We start from the raw sequence: 26,884 nt of genomic DNA, 5'->3' as shown, positions 1-26,884 counted from the left end.
AACGGCGTCACCCGCGTGTCACGGCCGTGACGTCACCCGGGTGCGTGACGTCATCCGAGGAGCGCCCTCGCGCCGTCGTCAGGGGAGGGTTCCTTCCCGGGCCCGCGTGCCCGCCCTCGCGCGCGCACGTTTCCTCGGCTCCGCGGTTGCCATGGCTGCGATTTCCGACTCGGTGCTTCTGTCCTAAACGCGCCCTGGAACGTGGGGTTTACTACAAGAGCACGGGCGGGGCTGCTGGAGGAGACGTTGGAATCCTAGAGGGAGGAAGACGGGGAAGCCCCGTAGTACCTGCGCGTGCCCCAGGACGGCGAGCGTCTCTCTGTGTCGTAAACGTAAGGCTCGAAGCCCCACGGTGGGAACGGTCCAGCCCAACCTGATAGAAATATGTTTAGGGAACAGCTAAAATAATCAGAATGATTTTTGCATCCGACTCGTTGATGAGCCTGGCCTGTGAAAGTGGATCTAAGTGGAAGTCTAAAAAAGCTGAGGAATAAAACCTTTATTTATTTTATCATCGTTGAGGAATAAAACCTTTAAGTTTTTCCTTCTCCAGATGCAGTCAACGAATGCAAATGGGAGACTTTCCCACACGCGAGGGCCTGCACAAGGCGCAGCATTCTAGACATCTGACGCATCAAAACTTTGATTATTTTTTTTTTTTCAAGATAGCTTCAAAACCTCCTAAGTGCTTAATTAAACAGAATAGAATGTTCCAAGGCGTTATCTGTGCAAACTAGGCATGGAAACAAAGAGGAGAGTTGGATTCCCTTGGTGAGGCCCAATTACAGGACGAAATTAAGGAAACCCAGTTCATTATTAAAAAATGCATTTATCTTGAAACGGGAATATTCAGGGAGGGGAAAAAAAATGTAAGGAACGGAGAAAAAGGAGTGAGAAACATAATGGAAGCTACTGTGGGTTCCTTGTGGTGGAGAGTTCTGATCACCAGAGTAACCTAAACATCAAGTCATGAGAAACTTTGAGTGAACTACAGTTTTTTACTGCCCATGAGGAGGGAATTCACCAGTTATCTCCTTACAGTATTCACCGGGATTAAAGAAATGGAAGGTGTACTACTGACTTCTGAAGCGGGATGTCTGCATATTGAGTCACTATGAGTCCAGGAGCTGATCCTTACTCTAGGGGTGAGGTGTTGTGCGTGAGGCTGCTTGATTAATCAGAATACTCCTATTCCTCTTCAATGAAAAATGGGAAGTACCGTCTATCAAGTAGGCATGGTAGTTTTCTTAGCTTCATTGTACTTTCTCTTCCAAGTAGAAAAGTCTTCCTTGCACTAAACTTAAATCAAACTTGTAAATCGATCAATCAATCAATCAATCAAAAGTGGTTTGGCAAAAGTAAATGAAAATTATCATAAGGGATAATGTCATCAAGCTATATTGGTCTGAAGCACCCTTCTTTACTGTAAGGACATACTTTCGAAGTGACTAAAATAGCACCATTAGCCAGTCATGGCACCGTTTACCCTTGATTTTATTAAACACACACACATACACACACACACACACAACTTGCAGCACTTTTTTCCTTTACCAGTCCTATTTCGTTTTTTAAAAAATCAGACCCTAAAAAAAATTATATCATTATGCTATTTCTTCATAACACTCAAAGTTCTGACATTTGTTTTCTTTGGTTCCATTATAAATTATAGCCTTCTTTATCAGCAGCAATCTGTAAATCATATCTTACATAGTTATTTCTCCACAGGTTGACTGATCTCATCCATTTAATATTGATTCTTGTTAGCTTCTATTCACTCAATATTTTCTGACCTTGTCTTTAAATTCTTGATATATCTTGCTTGATTTCCCTAGGCTATTCTAAAGCCCCCATAGGATCCAGATGGGAAAATATACAAAGAGCATAAACTTTGGGATACAAAGATCAGAATCAGCATGCCACATCTTGGCTGTATAATCTGAAAGAAGGTAAGTTTGAATCCCTGTTTGTTGTTATTTTAATCTGTAAAAGGAAGGTGGTAATAATGCTAGCCCAACCTGCCTAACTGCTTTATTGTAAGGATCACACAGATTTTCCCTTAAAAAAAAAAATATGAAGTACCTTCTCAGTCAATTCAGACAAGGCAGAGCAGAGATGGCTGTCTCTGCTCCATGATGTCTGGGACCCTCAGCTGAGAAGGCTCAGTGCCTGGAGGTGTCCCAATGGGTGGGGACTGGAATAATCTAGAGGAATATTTCCTCCTACGCCTGGTAGTTGAAGCTGGTACCTCAGCTGGGGCAGTCAGCCACAATACCCAAACATACTTTCCTCATGTGGCCTGAGCTTCCTCATAGCATGACTGCTTCAGAATAGTTAGACTTCTTACAAGGTGGCTGAGGGCTCCAGACGCTAGTGTTTCTATAACCAAGGTGAAAGCTGCATTGCATTTTATGACCTTCCCTCCAGAGTCGCACAGTATCATTTCTGTTGCATTTTATTTTATTTTTATTTCTACTGCATTGTATTGGATTAGAGTTAAGTCATTAAGTCTAGGCTAAATTCAAGGAAAAGGCATATAAATCCTACCTCTCAATAGAAGAAGGGTCAAAGAATTTACAATTGTGTTTAATTTACAGGCAGGTTGTATTTAGATTAATGAACTAGCTATTCTAGAAATAGTCACTTTTACCTTCTCCAGAGGAGGCTCTGCACTCAAATCCTCCCCCTTTTATTACTGGGGACATTACTAAGACATATCTCAGTATACTAATGAAGAAGCCCTGGGATCCCTGGGTGGCGCAGCGGTTTGGCGCCTGCCTTTGGCCCAGGGCGCGATCCTGGAGACCCGGGATCGAATCCCACATCGGGCTCCCGGTGCATGGAGCCTGCTTCTCCCTCTGCCTATGTCTCTGCCTCTCTCTCTCTCTCTGTGACTATCATAAATAAATAAAGATTTAAAAAAAAAAAAAAAAAAAAAGAAGCCCTTACCTTCTTTCTGTAGCTTCTTACCACTACAGGCAAAAATAAATGCAGGTCCTTGGCCATAGAACAGAGCCTGTCTCCTCTTGGGCACTTCTCCCCCATATCTCAATATTGCCATTGGCAGCATGCTGTGCTGAAACTCACTACCCAAAAGTATGGCTCTGTGTTCTTGGAGCATGTAATGAGCCAAGCCAGTTTGTGATCTGCACAGAAACAGGAAAAACACCTCCACATGTCCTCCTTTTTTTTTTTTTTTTTAAAGTTTTTATTTATTTGAGAGAGTGAAAGAGAGAGCATGATTGGGGGGAGGAGCAGAGGGAGAGGAAGAAACAGACTTCCCACTGAGCAGGGAGCCTGACTCGGGACTTGATCCCAGGATCCCAGGATCATGACCTGAGCCCAAGGTTAAACATCTGTTTAACCAACTGAGGCACCCAGGCACCCTCAAAAAAACTCATTCTTGTGCTGTAGTGTGTCATATGGGCATCAAAGAAGTATTATCTTGGGCAGCACGGGTGGCTCAGCGGTTTAGCGCTGCCTTCAGCCCAGGGCCTGATCCTGGAGACCTGGGATCAAGTCCCATGTCAGGCTCCCTGCATGGAGCCTGCTTCTCCCTCTGCCTGTGTCTCTGCCTCTCTCTCTCTCTCTCTCTCTCTCTCTCTCTCTCTCATGAATAAATAAAAATCTTTAAAAAAAAAGAAAAGTATTATCTTGCATTGTAAAGTCTTAACAGTTTAGTCAATGTGGTTCTTTTAGGTTTTGTTTACAGTCTCTTTATGCCCTAAGGCATTCATGTATTCACAGGAAACTGGAAAACACATCTAGGTGAGGATCATTCCTCAGATCTTTGCTGTAGTTAATGTCTACAACACTAAGCAATCTTGCTGATATGTCTGACCCTCTCTTCCAGTTTCTTTCCAGCTGGTCTTTCTATCTTGAATCTTGCATTTGAATAGACTTTGGATAGTCCCACTCATCAGCTGGACCTGCCCAACCAGGTCTGATCCACATTAATGTGGGCAACTACTAGAAAACAAATAAGCAGCTTCTAGGAAGCTTCTACAGTTCCAACCACATTCAATGATATATAACTGATTGCAATTTAGTGTTTTCTTTATGAATCAAGGTCATTATATTGTGAATAACACATCTTGTATTAATAGAAGGCTACTCTCAGAAGCTATTTAGGTATGAATAGAAAATAGAATCATAGAGTTGATTCAGGGCAGCCTTCCTGCTGAGAGATACTTGGAATCTTCTCAGTGGAATTCTAGACTCTATCCAAATGTGATGGGGACCTCACTGAAATAGTACATTCAATGGTAACTTTTTTTCTCCTGAAATTGTATTGAAACCCTCCTCTTTATGATATCTATATTCTGGTCTGTTTTGCCTTCTAGAGGAACACAGGACAAGTCTATTTCTTATCCTGTGTAACTGCTTTCAAATATTTGAAGGGAGTTCTGTTTCTTTAGTTTTTTCCTCAAAGCATTTTCTCAGCTTTCTGTGTACTATTCAATTTTCCTCTTAAAACATCCCATGCATTGTACATCATTCCAATTGGATCCAACTAACAAAAAAATAGAAACTCTGATTGCATGCATTTGTTAATATAATAAAAAATCAGGAGATCTCTGGGTGGCTCAGTAGTTTAGTGCCTGCCTTCGGCCCAGGGTGTGATCCTGGAGTCCTGGGATTGAGTCCCACATCGGGCTCCCTGCATGGATCCTGCTTCCCTCTGCCTGTGTCTCTGCTTCTCGCTCTCTCTGTGTCTCTCATGAATAAGTAAATAAAAATATCTTAAAAAAAAAATCATATAAGCAACTGCACCTCATTGTTGATATGTATGAAGCTTGGAGTCAACAAAAAAACCTTTGTTTTTATTTTTGTTTTTGTTTTAATAAAATGATATTGTATCAAGTCTAGGTTTTCTCTCTGTCCTTCCCTGTTGTCATGTCATGAATTAGGCACTCTTGTCATCCCCTCAACTGAACTTACATTTCTCAAACTTTTTAATTCTTGAAGGAAGACCTTGCTTTTAGATTCATGAAATGTATTAGATATTATATTTCTTTTTTTTTAATTTTTAAATAACAGCTTTATTGAGATATAATCCATATATGATATGGATTTAAAGTAGATAACTCATGGAGTACCTGAATGGCTCAGTCAGTTAAATGCCTGACCCTTGATCTCAGCTCAGGTCTTAATCACAGAGTCGTGAATTCAAGGCCTGCGGAGCCTACTTAAAAAAAATAAAGTAGACAATTCACTGATTTTTTTTTCATTTTTTTTAATTTAAATTCAATTAACATATAATGTATTATTAGTTTCAGAGGTAGAGGTGGTTCATTCATCAGTCTTATGTAATATCCAGTGCTCATTACATCACATTCCCTCTTTAATGTCCATCACCCAGTAACCCCACCCCCCCCAATCCCCTCTCCTCCAACAACCCTGTTTGTTTCCCATGATCAAGAGTCTCTTGTGGGTTTTTTTGTTTTTTTTTTTTGTTTTTTTTTGTGGTTTGTATCCCTCTCTGATTTCATCTTGTTTTATTTTTTCCTCCCTTCCCCTATGTTTCTCTATTTTGTTTCTTAAATTCTACATATGAGTAAAATTAAATGATAGATAATTCACTGATTTTTAGTATATCCATAGTGTCAGGCAACCATCATCACAATAAGTTTTAGAACAACTTCAGTACTCCAAAAGTACTGTAGATATTATATTTTTAACATTTACCAAAGGATATTTATATCAGTATGTTATTTCATCCTGCTTATACTACCTCTTATACTACCTCTCACAAGAAATATTCTTTGTGAATTCGGTAATTTGGAGTGTTAAATTTTCTTAAGTTTGCTTTTATTTCATGGTGCAGTAGACTATATGCAGTATGCTACCTTTTGGCAAGAAGCAAAGAGAAACTGCATATATAATGAAAATGGCACCTGATAAAGGATGAGTAAGAACAGGGTGTAGGAGATACGAAGAGAATAAGACTTCTCTGAGTATATCTTTTATTTATTTATTTTTAAGATTTTAGTTATTTATTCATGGAAGACACACACAGAGAGAGAGGCAAAGACACAGTCAGAGGGAGAAGCAGACTCTATGCAGGGAGCATGATGTGGGACTCGATCCCAGGACCCTGGGATCATGCCCTGGGCAGAAGGCGGTGCTAAACTGCTGAGCCACCCAGGCTGCCCACCTAGACTGTTTAAACAGCTCCATGCTTGCCTAAGACCAAATCTCTGTAATACATTCCTATTAGTTATGTTCCTAGTGCTTCTGCTTCTGATTAAGTACTGACTGGAATAGATTCAAAGAACAAAATGCACTGCTAATGAATCTTGAACTTTATATGGAAGGCTTATTATTGGTAGTGATATTGGTTTTGTAATTCTGAAACATTTGTATTTATTATGGGTAGAGCAAATGATCACATATGATGGTGTTGGGAATCTAGGTTCTTACTGTGAAAAAAGAAACACATTGTGAACAGAAGTTGAAGAACCCTGTGGTGCTGGATTTGAATTGGAATAACTATATTAATGTAGGATTTAGAGAAAAATAATGTGTCTGTGAACATGTATATATGTATAATTTTAGAAGAATGTATACTAGTTATTATACAGAGAAGAAATGATAGAATTAGGAAAGTACATATATTATGTAATACATATAATGTAAGCATATATATTTGTAAATGCTTATATAATATGTATCTGTATATTTATGCCTGCATATAGTATATATGTGTATTTATATACCCCTGACTATTTATATGTAATGTGTGTGTGTATATATGTATATACACACATTTATATAAATGTACAGGCATAGGTATAGATTCATATATTCTTAGCTCTGTGCACTGAAAGAGGTACCTGGGAGTATCAATAGGTATACCTAGTACCTAGATCTTGATTTTGAAATGCGATTCTACATTCCACATAATAAGGGCTCCTTTGAGAAATGGCAGATTCCAGATCTGGGGCAGGAAATGTATCAAGTGAGCTTGTGAGTATGCACCTTGGTATACTCCAGAGCAAGGGCATGATAGAATTAGAAAAAAAAAAAATCATTTTGCCACCACCAGTGTAATAATTACTCCAGGTTAGGACCATTAATAGTTGCTGAAAGTCTTACTGAGTAAGAAACTGTCGGGGATCAGGGCAGTCCTACGGTTTTGTAATGCTACCACACAGACCTCTCACTAATTACAAAGGGGGAAGTATATTTTGCAATAGCAGTCCCTCCATTAGCCAACCTATTAAACTCAGCATCCCCAATAGGAGGATAATTCAACATTATGTAACAAATCCTGATGTGGTGCATGGTCTATGTAATACTGGGGCCAAAAAATGTTTAACTTGAACGTACCCATGAGGAAACCATCAAATCCAGAATGTGGGAGATTAGATAAGACAAACAAATCTAACTCTTCAAAAATGTAATTTTATGCAGCTGCCTGGATGATTCATTTGGTCAATCATCCGACTCTTGATTTTGGCTCTGGTCATGATCTTGGGGTCATGCGATCAAGCCCCACATCAGTTTCTGCACTGGGTTGTGGAACCCCTTGTTCTTCTTCCTCTGCTCCTCCCTGCCCTCCATCTCTAAAATAAATAAATAAAATCTTTTTTTAAAAAAGATTGTTAAAAATTCAATACTATGAAAAACAAGTCAAGGGCAGAAAGTCAAAGAGACTATCCTACCTTAAAAGAGATTACAGAGAAAAGAGATTAAAGAGCTTTAGCAACCAAATGCAATACATGAAATTTAACTGAATGCTGGATAAGACAATAAACCATGAGAGACAATTTTGGGGCAATTGGGGAACTTAAATGTGTGCTATATATTAAATAATAATTTTGAATAAATGTGAATTAATGATAATATCCTTACTGTTATAAGATGAAAGGTGAAGTATTTAAGGCTGAAATAGCATTATGTCTGCAATTTACTTTAAAATGATTCAGAAAAAAATGGAGATAAATAAAAGGCAACAATTTATTAACAGGGAATCTAGATAAAGGATATGGTCATTTGTTTGTAGTACTATTTTGACATTTCTGTATATTTGAGATTTAAAAAAAATATTAAAGAGCGTGCCTGGCTGGCTCAGTTAATACAGCATATAGCTCTTGATCTCAGAGTTGTGAGTTTGAGTCCCACATTGGGTATAGAGATTACTTAAAAATAAAATCTTTAGGGGTGCCCAGTGGCTGAGTCTATTAAGTGTCTGACTCTTGATTTCGGCTCAGGTTATCTCAGGGTCATTAGATCCAGCCCCATGTCTGGCTCCATGCTCAGTGTGGAGTCTGCTTGAGATTTTCTCTCTCCCCCTACCTCTGCCTGCTTTACACGTCCCCCATGCTCTCACCCTAACCCCATGCTCTCACCCTGCCCAAATAAGTTAATAAATCTTAAAAAAATAAAATCTTTTTAAATGTTGGAGGAAATTTCTCTTTTATTATATAAAAGCAGTGCATACTTATGATAAAGCATTGTCATAAGTTTCCAAAGGAATGTTTTTTCAGACAATTAAAAACTTGCTAGTCATGTACTACTATTAATATTACATTATGTCTTACCTTCTTCTTACATTTACTGTCTTCTTACATAGGATCAATTCCTGATTAGTCTAGTTTTATAATTCTTTTATTTTCTGATAGTGGGATTAAACCTTTTTTTGTGTCATGATTCATAGACAATAAGAGTCCATGAGATAACATTTTTGCTGTGTTTCACTCGTTTTATTTTTTTTTTAAGATTCTATTTATTTATTCATAAGAAACACAGAGAGAGGCAGAGATGTAGGCAGAGGGAGAAGCAGGCTCCATGCAGGGAGCCTGATGTAGGACTGGATCCTGAGACCACTGGATCATGCCCTGAGCCAAAGCCAGGTGCTCAATCACTGAGCTACCCAGGTGCCCCTCATTCTAGGTTTAATAAGACCCTGTGATGTACTCTTCATATCAAATAGAGATCTCTTATCGTAAATGTTGTTACATTATTTTAAGTATATATTTGTAATGCACTTTTATTGTAAATATTTATAGCAACACCTGTTCTGGTAACTTGTTCTTAAGATATATTTATGGTGTCTTATGGTCATTTCTTCACTTCTTTCATTCATTCAACAAATATTTATTATATAGCTACTGAGTACCAGAAACTGTACTAGGCTTTTATGTAATCTGAACAATACTTAGAGTCTCAGATTTTTTGTTTGTTCTAACAATTACCATTGCTCTGGGAGAGCCTTGTATACAGTAGACTGTTCCTTGTTTTTTGTTGTTGTTGTTGTTGTTTTGTTTTTGTTAAAAGCAAGTTATTTTTTATTTATTTATTTTTTAGAGAGAGAGTGCATGAGAGAGCGAGGGGGGAGGGGCAGAGGGAGAAAGAGAGAGAGAATCCTAAGCAGGCCTGGTGCCCAGCACAGAGCCCAACACGAGGCTGGATCCTACGACCCTGAGATCATAACCTGAGCCTAAATCAAGAGTCAGTGCTTACATGGACTAAGCCACCAGGCACCTCCACAGTAGACTGATAAAGAGCAAACATTTAATAGTACTCAACATCACAGATATTACTGGTTCATATTTAATGTCTCTAATAGTGATTTTCAAATTCATCTTTTGCTTTATGCCTTTCTCTGAGACACAGAAACCTTTCTGTGAGATCTTGCTTCCTATATCACAGAGAAAATAGAGGCATAAAGACATGAACTCTAATGCTTCTAATGACCCCAAGTACAAACTTGCATTGCAAACATGCATTTTTTTAACGAATTCTTATCTCCCTGCTTCATAGTATGAGATGTTGCTCCTCTTTCTGTATTTGATACTGTGAGCTGTTTACTTTTTCTGGAAAATCTCTATTGCCTTAGATTTCATGATTCCACACACTGCCAGTTCTTCTCAAAAAAGGTCAGTTCTTTCTTGGCTTCCTTTTTAGGGTCAATTTTCACAATTGGAAATAACCTGGGGAAAAAGGATTCAATCCTTTCCCATTTCTTTCCTCACAGAACTCCTTTTACCCTCATATCCATTCCATAGGTTTTATTTACAATGATGACTTCTAAATGTGTGTATTACAGTCTACATGTCTTTACCTGGACTCAACCTTTAGTATTCAACAACCTATTTCATTTTTGTACCTACTTCATTTCTGTACCTACTTCATGTCTGTACATAAATGTGTCACAGGCGTTGCAAACTCCACAAATCCGAGACTGAGCCCTACATTCCCCACTTTATGCTCTAACAGCTGCTCAACCTGTATTTTTAAAAAATCTCAGTTGGTGCCACCACCTTTTGACTTGCTTATTGAAAGATAAATATGGTGGTGCCTGGGTGACTCGGTTAAGTGTTAACTCTTGCTTTCAACTTAAGATTCTCTGCCCTTCTGTCTCTCTCTCTTTCTTTCTCAAAAAAAAAAAAAAAAAAAAAGTTAAAAATAAATAAATACTAGTCCCTCCCCCCTGCCTGCCAAAAGCAAGAGGACAACAAGAAATCTTTTGGAGGTGGTGGATATGTTTATTACCTTGTTTGCAATGATCATATCCCAGGTGTATGCCTATGTCTAAACTCATCAAAATATGCATATTAAATATGTACAATTTTTTGTATATTAAGTTTACCTCAATAAACTTTTTTAAAAATTAAAGAAAAAGGGGGACACCTGGGTGGCTCAGCCGTTGAGCGTCTGCCTTTGGCTCAGGGCGTGATCCTCGAGTCCCAGGATAGAGTCCCACTTCGGACCCCCTGCAGCCTGTTTCTCCCTCTGCCTATGTCTCTGCCTCTCTCTGTGTTTCTCTCATGAATAAATGAATAAAATCTTTAAAAAAAATAAAGAAAAAGATAAATACTAATTCCATATTCTGTTACTGATGTAACAAAAATCTTCGAGTTAATCCTTGTAATCTTTTAATATTTGAATCCAGTTACTTTTGAAGTTTTTCAACAACAGATTAGTAAATATATGTCTTTTATCTTCACATCTTTTTCACGTTGGATGCCCTCCTCTGAAGGAAAATCTAAATTTTTCCCTTTTAAAACTCTTTTATTTATTACTTGGATACGTTTTTAGCTGTCTTTTTTCTCCTGGATCTTAGTTTCTGGTTTTGGCATCTGCCCGGATTACATCCCTGCTTATTATTATGATGACTCAATATTGGATTTAACCAAATGTTAATTTAACAATTTTATAAATATATTTGATTTAGATTGCTAGTGTACATGTTGATTAGAGTTTATGTATTGTATATATTAAAGTAACAATAGCTTTGAGAGGCAAATATCCTAATTATGCAAATCCTTCAATCTATATATTGACATGTCTCTCACACTAAAATTAGCGTGGTTCTCTAGGCGGCACTTTCAAGAAGTTTTCTTGCCTGAATATAAACATATCTTCCCTGATATCATAGAGGACAATAATTCACTCTCTAGGAGGTGTTATTAGTTGTTAAAATTATGGAAGAAAGTTAGATATTTGGAAATTAAGAGGCCAAGAACTCTGTTTTTTATTTTATTTTTTTATTTTTATTTTTATTTTTTTTAGAACTCTGTTTTTTAATGAGAAGATTAAACACTTTATCATGTTTACCTTTCACATTATTTAAAACATTCCAAACATAAGTGCAGTGGATTGTCCTGGACGAGAGTAGGCCCAAGGATTTTTGAAATGCTGAAGAGAAGATGTACCATTTAAAGGTTACAAGCAGAAGCTTGTGGGTGGGAACAGGGCTATAGTGATGGCAGACAGCCAGGCTGGACTCAATCAGTACAACCCAGCAATTGCACTGCTGGGGATTTACCCCAAAGATACAGATGCAGTGAAACTCTGGGACACCTGCACCCCAATGTTTATAGCAGCAATGTCCACAATAGCCAAACTGTGGAAGGAGCGTCGGTGTCCATCAAAAGATGAATGGATAAAGAAGATGTGGTCTATGTGTACAATGGAATATTCCTGAGCCATTAGAAACGACAAATACCCACCATTTGCTTCGACGTGGATGGAACTGGAGGCTATTATGCTGAGTGAAATGTCAATCGGAGGACAAACATATGGTCTCATTCATTGGGGGAATATAAAAAATAGTGAAAGGGAATAAAGGGGAAAGGAGAAAAAATGAGTGGGAAATATCAGAAAGGGAGACAGAACATGAAAGACTCCTAACTCTAGGAAATGAACTAGGGGTGGTGGAAGGGCAGGTGGGCGGGGGGTGGGGGTGACTGGGTGACAGGCACTGAGGTGGGCGCTTGACGGGATGAGCACTGGGTGTTATTCTATATGTTGGCAAATTGAACACAAATAAAAAATAAATTCATATAAAAAAATGAAGTTGAATGTTACTGCTCCTGATTGACAAAAGAATAATGCAGACAGCAGCTTCATAATATTACTCCACCTTCAGAAGTTTTTCAATACATAGATCAAGACTGAAACTCCCAACCTGATATGGAAACATGCTTAGAGATGCCTCTAGCTAAAAATGAATAAGCTAAAGGCATAATGGAAACAATAAGGACATTTAAAACCCTTCTGTTTCAAGAACTGATAGCTAAGTATTGAAGTATTCAAGGTGAGGATTACCTGTCATCATAACTAGTTTATTTTTCCTGGGTCTGAAAATATCTACTCCCTTCATGGAATTGACATGCCTGTTACAAGGTTTTTGTGAGCAATAAACGATATTAAAGGTTTCTTCTTAATGTGGAACTGGACCAATTACTTCAAGGCCATTATAATCTCCTCAAGACACTTGTCCTTGTAATTTGACCTTGCTAGATGGAAACTTGAAGTTATGGGAGGTATAAAACCAGTTTTCCTTTCTCTTCCCCTGAAGATTTATTTCACTGGCAAGTTTACAGCCTAGAGTTAATCACACATCTTTGGGTATGATTGATTTAATTATTCTCTGTGGGAATGAAAAATTCAAAGTTACAAAGTTTTATTTCTAGAATGGATCTAGGTATAAAGCAAGTACTCCATTTTTTGCTTTCAATATATTACATTACATACACACATATATACATATATAAAGTCACAATTAAAATAGCCACAAATGTTAAGTATTCTGATTTAGATATATGGTTCCTGGGGATCCCTGGGTGGCTCAGCGGTTTGGTGCCTGCCTTTGGCCCAGGGCGTGTATTTCTGTATTTCTGCCTCGCCCCCATCTCTCATGAATAAATAAATGAAATCTTTTTTTAAAGCTTTTTTTAAAATTTTTATTTATTTATGATAGTCAGAGAGAGAGAAGCAGAGACATAGGCAGAGGGAGAAGCGGGCTCCATGCAGGGAGCCTGACGTGAGACTGGATCCCTGGTCTCCAGGATCACATCCTGGGCTGAAGGCAGGCGCCAAACCGCTGCACCACCCAGGGATCCCAAAAGCACATGCACATTTTTTTAAATATTTTATTTTTAAGTCATCTCTACCCCCAACCTGAGGTTCAAACTTACAACCCCAGGATCAAGAGTCACATCCTTTACCTACTGAGCCAGCCAGGCGCCCAATAAATAAAATCTTTAAAAAAAAAAGATATATGCTTCCTTGTCCTTTGGGGTTTGTTTTTTTTTTTAAAGATTTTATTTATTTATTCATGAGAGACAAAGAGAGAGAGACAGAGAGAGAGGCAGGGACATAGGCAGAGGGAGAAGCAGGCTCCATGCAGGGAGCCTGACGTGGGACTGGATCCCTGGTCTCCAGGATCACATCCTGGGCTGAAGGTGGCGCTAAACTGCTGAGCCGCCTGGGCTGCCCTTCTTTGTCCTTTTGGATGGAGGTGGGAGAAGATACATGGAGATGTTGGTGCATTATGTATTGAGACAAATTATACCTACTGCTTGCTTATTTCTGTGGCAAAGAAGGATTTAGTTGGTTCGGGATACTGCTGAGAGATGCTTGCAGGAGTTGGAGAATGAACGGAGAGAAGAAGCTGATGGGACACTTTGGTGAGGGTCTTTGTGTGGTCCTGGGCTGGAGCAACTGGGAAGCAAAGTGCCATGGATGTAGAGAGCAAGCCTTTCTCCCTATATCTGCACAGAACCCAGCTTGTTTTGGCAATGTGCAGGCAGTGACTCTGGAATTACCAGGGGTCTGAATCTTTGGCATGAGTAGTGGAGAGCCTGCAAAGAGCACCCTTAACAGTAGCATCAGTGGTTCTCCTTCAGACAATGTCAAGGACAGTGGAACAGGAGAGAGAGCATAGTAGAACCTGAATGGGAATTGGTTTGTAAACCAATGTCATAGGGTCAATGTTACATTATTCCATGGACACCATTCACATGTTATTTAGTGTAAATCTCAGTTGTGCTCCAGGGAGTGACATTCACCCAGGACACAGTATCAATCACGTCCCCTGGAATTGGGCAATGTGGCTGCCTGGTCCTGGGAAGCATTCCTTTTGGAGACTCCCAGAAATAATTACAGCCTGTTTTACATGGACTGCTGAAGTTCAAACTACCAGTTGATAGTTTAGCTTAAGTCCCTATAAGCCATTGTGATTTTGAGTTTTCAGTAAATATATCTTCATTTGAATGAAATGAATCATATGAATGATATGGTCTAATAACATCTGGAAATCTTGGCTTAGTTTTATACTGTTCCTGTCAGATATTGTAGTGTTCTCTTAAAGCATGGGCCCAGCTGGAGTCTAAGCAGTGTTCCAGATTCAAATATATTTGTTTTTGTTTTAAAGATTTTATTTATGTATTTATGAGAGACACAGAGAGAAAAAGAGAGAGAGACAGAGACACAGGCAGAGGGAGAAGCAGGCTCCATGCAGGGAGCCTGATGTGGGACTTGATCCCAGGACTCCAGGATCACACCCTGGGCCGAAGACAGGCGCTAAACTGCTGAGCTACCCAGGGATCCCCTAGAATTCCTATTATTGAACCACCTCAAAAAAACTTGATTACATTACTATATTAGATATAATTGTTTGGAATCATGTATCTATATTCATAAGCTAGGAAATATGTATCTATACTCATAAATGAGACTGGTCTACAATAAGTAAATTAGTGGCTTTTCTGTCTTTTCATTAATAGCCTGGAATAATTTAAATCACATTGAAATTTTATGCTCTTTAAAGAACAAATAAAAATCATATAGCACCTTGCTGGCTCAGTCAGTAGAGCAATCAGCTCTTGATCTTGGATTTGTGAGATAGAGCCCCATGTTGAGTATACAGAAGAAAGAGAGAGAGGAGAGAGAGAGAGAGAGAGAGAGAGAGAGAGAGAGAGAGAGAAGAAATCAATCAGGTAGGTTTGGTGCATTTTACAATGTTAGAATTGAACACTTCTTCAATTCAATCTATAGTAATTGTTTTGTTTCGTATGCCATCTTTCATGGGTCAGTTTTGTTTATGCAAAATCATCTATTTATCCTATTTCTCAAATTGGTTGACATAAAACTGTATGTAGTATTCTCTTAGAATTCTTTTAATCACTCTGTCTCTGATATGTCTCCTGTCTCATTCCTAATTCTGTATATTTTTATTCCCTTTATTTATTCCTAATTAGACTAATAAAGGTTTATTATTCTTTATGAAGAAAGTGTTTTATGAAAAAAAGAAAGTGTTTTATGTTATTAAGAAAGAATAATAGAAATTATAAGACATCATACATTTCTCAATTGTTTTTGATGACGAGAGGTGATGTATTTCTCCAGGAAAAATATTAAAGAAACTTTTTTAAAAAGCCACAAAAATAGGCAAAGCAGACATTTATATGGCAGACAGAAACTAATGGGGAGAAAAGTGAGAAATAAATATGAATTAACTATAATCATCTCCATTGTCATTAATGGACTCAAAGTAAAACTTTAAAAATAAATGCCCTTCCCTTTAACAAATAGATATGTACACTTAAGCATATGTACCTTGCAAAGACTACTCTGGGGGAGAAGTGCAAACTTCTACTGAAAAAATGTTATCTCATTAACAAGGTGTCTTTTCTCAGTGTATTACAGGGTATAGTGTTTGGCTCTTCTTATTTTGTTGTCAAAGACAGTTTTTAAATTAAAATACCATCAGCAGGGGCAGCCCCGGTGGCTCAGCAGTTGAGTGCCTGCCTACAACCCAGGGCCTGATCCTGGAGACCCGGGATCTGATCCCGCATCTGGCTCCCTGCGTGGAGCCTGCTTCTCCCTCTGCCTGTGTCTCTGCCTCTCTCTGTGTGTCTCTCATGAATAAATAAAATTTAAAAAAAATAATAATAACAAATAAATAAAATACCATCAGCAGGTAAGTAGATTGCCTCGGTGCCTTGGTGGCTCAGTGGTTGGGCGTCTGCTTTGGGCCCAGGGCATGATCCCAGGATCTAGTATCGAGTGCCACATCGAGCTCCTTGCATTGAGCCTGCTTCTCCCTCGGCCTGTGTCTCTCTGCCTCTGTCTCTCTGTGTCTCGCATGAATAAATAAATAAAATCTTTTAAAAAAATGTAGATTGCCTCTGTTAACACATTTGTTTTATATACTTATTTATTTTAGAATATAAAAATTTAAATAGTTGTATTGGTTCTTTTTTTTAAATTTAAATTCAATTAGCCAACATTTAGTACATCATTAGTTTCAGATGTAGTTTTCAATAATTCACCAGTTGCATATAACACCCAGTGCTCATCACATCACATGCCCTCCTTAATGCCCATCACCCAGTTACCCCATCCCCCAACCCACCTCCCCTACAGCAACCCTCAGTTTGTTTTGCATGATTTCTCTCTCTCTCTGATTTTTTCCCATTCAGTTTTCCCGCCCTTCTCTTATGGTCCTCTGCATTTCTTATATTCCTCTTGTGAGTGAAACCATATGATAATTGTCTTTCTTCAATTGACTTATTTCATTTAGCATAATATCCTCCAGTTCCATCCATGTTGATGTAAATGGTAGATATTCATTGTTTCTAGTCACTGTGTAAAATTCTGTTGTACCACATCTTCTTCATCCATTCATCTGTCAAAGGACATTTTGGTTCCTTCCACAGTTTGGCTATTGCAGACATTGCTGCTATAAACATTGGGGTTCAGGTTCCCCTTCATTTCACTACATCTGTATCTTTGGGGAAATACCCAATAGTCTGATTGCTGGGTCGTAGGGCAGATCTATTTTTAATTTCTTGGGGAACCTCCACACTTTTCCAGAGTGGCTATACCAGCTTGCATTCCTACAACAGTGTAAAGACGGTTCCCCTTTCTCCACATGCTTACCAACATTTGTTGTTTCCTGTCTTGTTAATTTTTGCCATTCTGATGGGTATAAAGTGGTATCTCATTGTGGTTTTGATTTGTATTTCCCTCATGTCAAGTAATGTTGAGCATTTTTTCATATGTCTGTTGGCCATTTATTTGTATACCTTTTTTGGAGAAATATCTGTTCTGTCTTCTGCCTATTTCTTGACTGGATTATTTTGTTATTTGTTTAACAAGTTCTTTATAGATCTTGGATACTAGCCCTTTATCTGATATGTCATTTGCAAATATCTTCTCCCATTCTGTAGGTTGCTTTTTAGTTTTGTTGACCGTTTCCTTTGCTGTGCTTTTTAAAAAGCTTCTGTACAACACCTTTTATTTTATTTTATTTTATTTTATTTTATTTTATTATTTTATTTTATTTTAAAGATTTTGTTTATTTATTCTTGAGACACAGAGAAAGAGAGGCAGAGACACAGGCAGAGAGAGAAGCAGGCTCCATGCAGGGAGCCTGATGTGGGACTCCATCCCGGGACTCCAGGATCACCCCTGGGCCGAGGGCAGGTGCTAAACCGCTGAGCCACCCAGGGATCCCCAACACTTTTATTTTATTTTATTTTATTTTATTTTATTTTATTTTATTTTATTTTATTTTATTTTATTTATTTTTTTAACATTTTTATTTTAAACCAAAATAACAAATTATAAAATTTATTTATTTATTTATTTATTTATTTATTTATTTATTTGTGATAGTCAGAGAGAGAGAGAGAGAGGCAGAGACACAGGCAGAGGGAGAAGCAGGCTCCATGCACCGGAAGCCCGACGTGGGATTCGATCCCGGATCTCCAGGATAGCGCCCTGGGCCAAAGGCAGGCGCCAAACCGCTGCTCCACCCAGGGATCCCAAAATTTCTCTTTTTTAAAAGATTTTATTTATTTATTCATGAGAAACACAGAGAGAGAGGCAGAGACATAGGCAGAGGAAGAATCAGGCTCCCGTGAGGAGCCCAATGTGAGACTCAACCCCAGGTCCTGAGCTGAAGGCAGACTCTTAACCACTGAGCCACCCAGGTCCCCCTATATAAAATTTCTAATAAGGTTGAAAACATTTTTGATCAAAAAAAAAAAAAGAAAGAATGTAAAAGAAATGGAAACCAGGAGTAATTCAAACAAGGCAACCCTTGTTTGGTGTCCTTAGGTTTTTTTTTACTTTGTTTTTGTTTTTCTTTCATTGATTTAAGAGTATTGAAAAGTACTATGTATGGCAGTTTATAAAATAATTATATTTGGGAAATAATAATTTTAAGTATCACTAATTAAAATAATTCGCCTTCAGAGTGCCTGGCTGGCTTAGTCAGTGGAGCATTTGACTCTTGTTCTTGGGGCTGTGAGTTCGAGCTCTAAGTTGGGTGTAGAGATTACTTTTTAAAAAAATCTTAAAATAATTCCATTTCACTTAGCTATTTACAGTTTTCTTATAAATAACACAAGCTGCAAGTCTTTAAGGAATCTGGCATTTTTCATTGCTGCAATCTTGTGAAACAAAGGTAAAAATGACATACATACAGTAAACTATATGTTTCTGTAGACAGTACCAATTTTGGAGAGAGCAACTGAGAGAACAGACCTCAGAATAATTAAATGTACCTCCTAACATATTGCTGTTATCACCATTAATTTATGTTAATGCTGATCTTTTATTTTTGACATTTAATAATTATAATTTATTAATAGATTAACTATATGCCAAACAGTAAAATAAATGATAGTCATCTTATTTAATTTTCCTACCAGCACTGTAAATATGTATTCTAAGTATCTTGCCTATACCTATAATGTTTCTCAGGACCCAGTGGATTAATGAAACAAATTTAGTGCCTGTCACAGTCAAAATATATCATTTGTTCCTGAAGAGTAGCTTGATTATGCTATATGCCAGTGGGCTTTCACTGTATTCCTAATGCAGAATCGAAGAGTACACAACTCTTTCTACATATACACACATACCATATCACCTCTTCTACCTTTGACACATCCTTCTTGCCCCTCAGCTCCTGCCACTCTCTCCTTGTCCTCCTCCTCTTCTTCTCCCAACCCTATCTCCCATCCTTGAAGTCATCTTTTGTTTACTTTCTCAGTGTGAGAGTCACATATCTTGTTTATCAACATACAAGACACATCTGAGCACATTCAACGTAATTACAACTATGATGACTTCTCCTGTGCAGTTCAGGGTCTAGGCCTGTTCTCTACATGAATTTCCAGTAAGCTTACCCAACCCCCCAAACTGGTTCCTCTCCTCTCCTAGTTTTAAACATCTCAGCAAATGAAGGAATGTAATTGAGCAATCTTCTACCCAGTTATTCAAACCATAAACTTAGAAATCATCTTTCTTAAAAAATATTTTATTTATTCATGAGAGATACAGAGCAAGAGAGAGAGAGGCAGAGACACAGGCAGAGGGAGAAGCAGGCTCCATGCAGGGAGCCCGATGTGGGACTCAATCCCGGGTCTCCAGGATCACAACCTGGGCCGAAGGCAGGTGCTCAACCGCTAAGCCACTCGGGCGTCCCTAGAAATCATCTTTGATTCCCCTCTTTTTACCTCTCCTCAGCACTCCAACCATTACCTCTACCTCCAAATCTTTACTCCCAAAACATATCCTGAATCTACTTCTCCCCTTTGTCACTTCTGCCACAATTGTCTAAGTGATCATAATCTCCTACTTAGATACTTATAATGCCATTCCAAATATCTCCCTGCTTCTCCTCTTGCCACTTTATGTTCCAGAGTTTACCTGGCATCCAGTTGATCTTCTAAAAATGTAAATTATTTGATCTCACTTTCCTGCTCAAAACTATCCAGTGGCTTTAATTTAATTTAATTTAATTTAATTTAATTTAATTTAATTTAAGAGGGAGATTAAAAGAGAGAGAAAGAGAGAGAGAGAGAGCCCAGGAGCAGAGGGTGGGAGAAGTGGACTCCCCCTGGGCAGGGAGCTTGACATGGGGCTTGATCCTAGGACCCTGGGATCATGACCTGAGCCTAAGGCAGATGCCCAACCAACTAAACCACCCAGGTACCCCTATCCAGTGACTTCTTAATGCATTTAGCATAAAACCCAAATGAAAGCATCCCAGGTGGCTCAGCGGTTTAGTGCTGCCTTCAGCCCAGGGCCTTATCCTGTAGACCTGGGATCGAGTCCCACATCAGGCTCCCTGCATGGAGACTGCTTCTCCCTCTGCCTGTGTCTCTGCCTCTCTCTCTGTGTATGTCTGTCATGAATGGATATCCATAATAAATAAATAAATAAATAAATAAATAAATAAATAATAATAAATAATAAATAATAAATAATAAATAATAAATAAATCTCGAATGATATACCTTGGCCTAAAAGGCTATGTATGAACCAGACTTGAATTTATCTCCAATCTCATCTTCTCATCTTCCATCCCATTCTCTAGTGTGTTTTCTTTTTTTTTTTTTAATTTTTTTTAATTTTTTTTTATTTATTTATGATAGTCACAGAGAGAGAGAGAGAGAGGCAGAGACACAGGCGGAGGGAGAAGCAGGCTCCATGCACCGGGAGCCCGATGTGGGATTCGATCCCGGGTCTCCAGGATCGCGCCCTGGGCCAAAGGCAGGCGCCAAACCGCTGCGCCACCCAGGGATCCCTCTAGTGTGTTTTCTTAATAGTTTTTTTTTTACTTGGATTACTTGTGCTAATATGTGTGTAAGCTTTATGATTTACACACTATCTAACAATCCAGACAAATATGTATCTATTATAGAGGGGAAACCTCTTTGGACAGTTGGCCTATTAAAAATCAACAGACAACCCACACATCTGTGGTCAATTGATTTTGGACAAAGATGTTAAGACCATGGAATTGGGAAAGAATAATCTTTTCAACAGATGGTGCTGAGACAATTGGATATCTATCTACACACAAAAGAATGAATTTGGACCCCTACCTCACATCATATACAAAAAATATCTCAAAATATATCACAGGCATAAATATAAGTGTTAAACTATGAATCTTGTAGATGGAAACGTAGGAGTGAATATTCATGACTTTAGATTACACAACAGCTTTTAAAACACAAGAAACCAAAATTAAAAATAGATAATTGGACTTCATCAACATTAAAAGCTTTAATGTGCCGAAGGACACTACCAAGAAGGTAAAGGACAAGTCACTGAATGGGAAAAATATTTGCAAATCATATATCTAGTAAGAGTCTAGTATACAGAATATGTAAGCAACTTTTACAATTTTTAAAAAATATTTATTTATTCATGAGAGAGACAGAGAGAGAGGCAGAGACACAGGCAGAGAGAGGAGCAGGCTCCCTGTGGGGAGCCCGATGTGGGACTCCATCCCCAGTCTCCAGGATCATGCCCTGAACTGAAGGCAGCACTAAACCGCTGAGCCACCCAGGCTGCCCAAGTTTTACAATTAATAAAAAAGTAACCCAATTAAAAAGTGAGCAAAGAATTTGAATAGCTATTTCTCCAGAGTAGATAACCAAATGACCAATGAATTTCCAGTAAGCTGGAACATATGCAAAGATGCTCAATGTTGCTAGCCATTAGGAAAATGTGAATTAAACAGCAGTGACATACTAACTCATACCCACCCTGTGGCTACAATGAAGAAAATAACAGAAATTAACAAGTTTGGGCAAGATTGTGGAGACAATGGAGCTCTCATATATTGCTGATGAGAATGTAAAATGCTGCAGCCATGGTGGAAAACAATTTGGCCATTCCTAAAAATGTTCAATAGAGTTACCCAACAATTCCACTCCTAGGTATATACCCAGGAGGATTGAAAATATATGTTCAGGAGTGGCTGTGTGGCTTGCTTTTGTTTAACCATTTATTAGTTTCAGTTCAGGTCATAATCTCAGGGTCTTGAGATCAAGCCCCATGTCAAGACCCACGTCAGGCTCCATACTCAGCAGGGAGTATGCTTAACATCCTCTCTCTTTCCCGCTCCCTCTGCCCTTCCCCTCTCTCTAAAATAAATAGATAAATCTTTAAAAAAATCATATGTTCATACAAAAGCTTGTACATGAATGTTCATAGTGGAACTATTTATAATAGCCAGTGATCTTCTAAAAATGTAAATTACTTTACATTTATAATATTTATAATAGCCAAAACCATGGGACACCTGGGTGGCTCAGTGGTTAAGCATGTCTGCCTTTGGCTCAGGGCATGATCCGGGAGTACCAGGATCAAGTCCTACATCGGGTTTCCCCACATGGAGCCTGCTTCTCTGTATGCCTATGTCTCTGCCTCTCTGTGTCTCTCATGAATAAATAAATTAAAAAAAAGAAAGAACAAGTAAATATCAATACAGAAAAAAATGAACCTTAACACCTATCTCATATAATACGCAAACATTAATTCTGGACTGACAATAGACCTAACATAAAAGCTAAATCCATGGGGCACCTGGGTGGTTCAGTGGTTGAGAATCTGCCTTCGGCTCAGGGCATGATCCCGAGGTCTTGGGATCAACTCCCACGTTGGACTCCTGGCAGGGAGCCTGCCTCTCCGTCTCCCTGTGTCTCTGCCCTCTCTCTCTCATGAATAAACACGTAAAATCTTAAAAAAAAAAAAAAAAAATAGCAGGATGCCTGGGTGGCTCAGTGGTTGAGCATCTGCCTTTGGCCCAGGGCGTGATCCTGGAGTCACAGGATCGAGTCCCACATCGGGCTCCCTGCATGGGGCTTGCTTCTCTGCCTGTGTCTGCCTCTCTCTGTGTGTCTCTCATGAATAAATAAATAAAATCTTAAAAAAAAAATAGCTAAATCCCCCCCCCCAAAAAAAGCTAAATCTGTGAAGCATCTGAAAAGATTGGAAAATATCTTCATGATTTGTAGATAAGGACAGTTTCTTAGAATACAGGCTCATCCAGCCATAGAAGAATATATTAGAAAAGGAGAGATTGAACACAGGGTACAAACTTTTAGTTATAAAATGAATAAGTTCTGGAGATGTAATTTACAGTGTTGTGACCATGTTTAATTATCATGTATAAGTAGAAATTCTGGAAATGAAAAATACACTAACTGAAATTAAAATTCACTCACGGTTCAACATCAGATTTGAGCATACGGAAGAATTATGAACTCTAAAGTTAGCTAAATTGAGATTATTCAGCGTGAGGAATAGAAAGAAAAAAGAAAACAAACAAAGACAAACGAATAGAGTACCAGAAGTCTTTCCACTGAACAAGTAGGAATAGATGAAACTGAATTGGAGGTCAATAAACTTATTTTGTACTTGCAGGTCTGTGCAGTCCTGTGCCCTCAGTATCTAACAGTGCTGGCACATTGCAAGGTGGTTAAGAAGGAGGCTTCTGGGATCCCTGGGTGGCGCAGCGGTTTGGCGTCTGCCTTTGGCCCAGGGCACAATCCTGGAGACCCGGGATCGAATCCACGTCGGGCTCCCGGTGCATGGAGCCTGCTTCTCCCTCTGCCTGTGTCTCTGCCTCTCTCTCTCTCTCTCTTTCTCTCTCTATGACTATCATAAATTAAAAAAAAAAAAAAAAAAAAAAAAAGAAGGAGGCCTCTGGAAGTACTCTACTTAGGTCTGCACCATAGCCCCACCACATAGCCTGTGACTCACCTTGGTTTCCTCATTTGTGATATAGTGACTAATAATACTACCAACTGCAAAGTAATGTTGTGAAGGTGCAATGAGATTATCCACACAAAGTTCTGAGCATAGTACCTGAAACATGGCACAAAATAGATGTTAGTTATTACCAGGTTTGTTGACTAAAGACTTGCATCTGAAAATCTTCCCCTGGGTACATTCATGCCCCAGGTACTCTGCGGCCCAAGTAAGTTTAGCATCAAAAGGCTTTTCTTCTTCTCTCTGATCTAGCAAATCACAGAAGAAATAGATGGGGATAATTAAGTGGACCACAGACAGTGGTTTGTAGCACTTACGCAGCATTTGAACTAACAGCATTTGAAGTCCTATTGTCCTTTTCCCGACCAGTGTGTTTCTCCCCATTTGCCTCCTTGTATCTGTTTTTCTTTTTTAGGTTACCTTGCTCTTGTTCTACTATTTGCCTTGAATTTCTTGATTTACTTTTCTACAAATTCCACCTTTTAAAATTGTGAAATACTACCAACACAGAGAAAAATAGAACAATAAATCACCAGGGTACCCATCACCAGGTTTTATCAAATATTGGCATTTTACCTATTTACTTCAAATTTGCATTAAAGAAAAAGACACAGTTGAATCCCTGAAACTCTTAAGCTGTAATCACTCCCTCCTTCTCCAGACGTGACCACTTCCTCAATTTCATATTCTCATGCATTTTATTTTTTTAAAGATTTATTTATTTATGTATTTATTTACTTACTTACTTACTTACTTCTTTATTCATTTATGTTGGACATAGAGAGAGAGAGAGGCAGAGACACAGGAGGAGGGAGAAGCAGGCCCCATGCCGGGAGCCCAACGCGGAACTCGATCCCGGGACTCCAGGATCGCGCCCTGGGCCAAAGGCAGGTGCCAAACCACTGAGCCACCCAGGGATTCCCTGTCATGCATTTTATATTTGCATTTTATATATACATATATACACACACTAATATATACATATATGCACACACTTATGTACACAATATATACATATACACACATGTATATCCATGAGCAAGATATAGATTTATCTGACAGTTTAAAAAATTTTGCACAAATGATATACTGCAGCTATTACTTTGTAGCTTGCTTTTTTGGGTCAACATTGTGTTTTTGAGATTTATACATATTGATTTATGAAGCTCTAGTTCATCCATTTTAATTATCATATAAATATAATAACATTTATCTATTTATCCTTTTGTTAATAGGCATTTAAGTCTCCCTTCCTTCTTTCTTCTATTACAAACAATGCTGCAATGAATATGGGGGTCCACATCTCCTATGCACAAGTGCAAGGGACCCTTGGACTCCACAGACCACATATTAAATAGCAAGTGTCAGTGGTTTATAACTAGAAGGGAATTGTTATGCCCATCCTCAACTACACTAGCATTTTCCAAGTTGCTTCTCAAAGTGGCTGCACCAATTTACCCTTCAGCAGTGACATATAAAAATACATGTTTTGTGGGCATCTGGGTGGCTCAGTTAGTTAACCCTCCCAACTCTTGATTTCAGCTCAGGTCATGATCTCAGGGTCGTGAGATCGGGCCCCATGTTGGGCTCCACACTTGAGACTGGTTAGGATTCTCTGTTGGTTGAGCATCCAACTCTTGATTTTTGGCTGAGTATAATCTCAGCATCATGAGATTGAACCCTGGGTAGGGCTCAATGCCCAAAGGGGAGTTTGCTTCTCTCCTCCCTTTCCCTCTCCTTCTGCCCCTCTCCCCCAAGCTCGTGCTCTCTCTCAATAAATAAATAAATAAATAAATAAATAAATAAATAAATATTTTTTTTAAAGAAAGTTACCCTCCTTGTACCAGGATAATAGAAAGCAACCTATCATCAGACACGGGGAACTTAGGGCCAAAAAGACTGTAAAAAAAAGCCCTTACTTCTTCCCCATTTTACTATCCTTAGCCAAACTCTTGTCAATTCTTCCCAAGTCTATTGTTTCTTTTTTTTTTTTTTTTTAATTTTTTATTTATTTATGATAGTCACACAGAGAGAGAGAGAGGCAGAGACACAGGCAGAGGGAGAAGCAGGCCCCATGCACTGGGAGCCCGACGTGGGATTCGATCCCGGGTCTCCAGGATTGCGCCCTGGGCCAAAGGCAGGCGCCAAACCGCTGCGCCACCCAGGGATCCCAAGTCTATTGTTTCTTTGTCTAAAAAATATATAAGCTTTTTGCTCTGGCTGCTTCTTTGGAGTCTCGTATCTGTGGGGCTCCTGTATGTATGTACATAACTCAAGTTTCTCTCCTCCTAATCTTTGAGGGGGGTTATCTCAATCAAGAATCTAGAAAAGTGGGCAGCCCAGGTGGCTTAGCGGTTTAGCGCCGCCTTCAGCCCAGGGTGTGATCCTGGAGACCCGGGATTGAGTCCCAGGTCAGGCTCCCAGCATGGAGCCTGCTTCTCTCTCTCTCTCTCTCTGTATCGCAAATAAATGAATAAATGAATGAATGAATGAATGAATAAATAAATAAATAAATATTTAAAAAAAAGAATCTAGAAAAGTAAAAGGAAAATTATTTTCCTCCCTGCAATAGTCACCTTAGTATCAAAGATGATCAGAAATAGCTTTCCAGCCTCTATAGTACAGCAGACAAAAGATAAAGGGGTTAGAGGTTGAGACTGGGTCACACTACCTGCATTTGCTACCTCACATCTTTCTGTACACACCCTTCTTACATGGAGAACGTCTGCATCATCTAAGGATGACAACTGCAAAGTTTTATCCACAAACCAGACAGCTTGACATCCCTGACAGATCTCTGGAAGAGTACCACCCTCTCCTTTAGGTATGCACTTAGGTTTATACTCCTGCAGCCCATAAACTTAAAGATCAAGTTGCTCATGATCACAACACCTAATATACAGTGGTAGGAAAGATGGGGATAACTGCAATGAAAACTCCCAGTCATAGAAGGAGGAAAATGGGAAATTACAGTAGTTGCTGATCTTTAGAAATTAGTAAATCCTGCTAGACAATGACTAAATATTACTATGCAGGAACAGTGAACAGTGAAGATTCCCTTGCC

At 38.8% G+C, this 26,884-nt stretch overlaps 1 long non-coding RNA gene across 4 annotated transcripts; it reads left to right on the top strand.

Moving 5' to 3' along the window:
• Positions 1-38: 38 nt before the first annotated feature.
• On the top strand, positions 39-23,546 carry LOC112907037 (uncharacterized). 4 transcript variants are annotated; one of them, XR_012002436.1, is made up of 4 exons: positions 39-332; positions 1,042-1,145; positions 1,836-1,949; positions 11,521-12,288. It is a non-coding gene; the product is annotated as an uncharacterized lncRNA (long non-coding RNA). The 4 variants fall into 4 exon arrangements; XR_003232688.2 differs by lacking the exon at positions 11,521-12,288 and having other exon boundaries at positions 1,836-3,486; XR_012002434.1 differs by lacking the exon at positions 11,521-12,288 and adding an exon at positions 23,473-23,546 and having other exon boundaries at positions 80-1,145.
• Positions 23,547-26,884: the final 3,338 nt, after the last annotated feature.

Source organism: Vulpes vulpes, chromosome 7, assembly GCF_048418805.1.
Source record: "Vulpes vulpes isolate BD-2025 chromosome 7, VulVul3, whole genome shotgun sequence".
Taxonomy (NCBI): Eukaryota; Metazoa; Chordata; class Mammalia; order Carnivora; family Canidae; genus Vulpes; species Vulpes vulpes.
The sequence above is the reverse complement of the archived record's forward strand: the minus strand, read 5'-3'. Positions and strand labels throughout refer to the sequence as shown.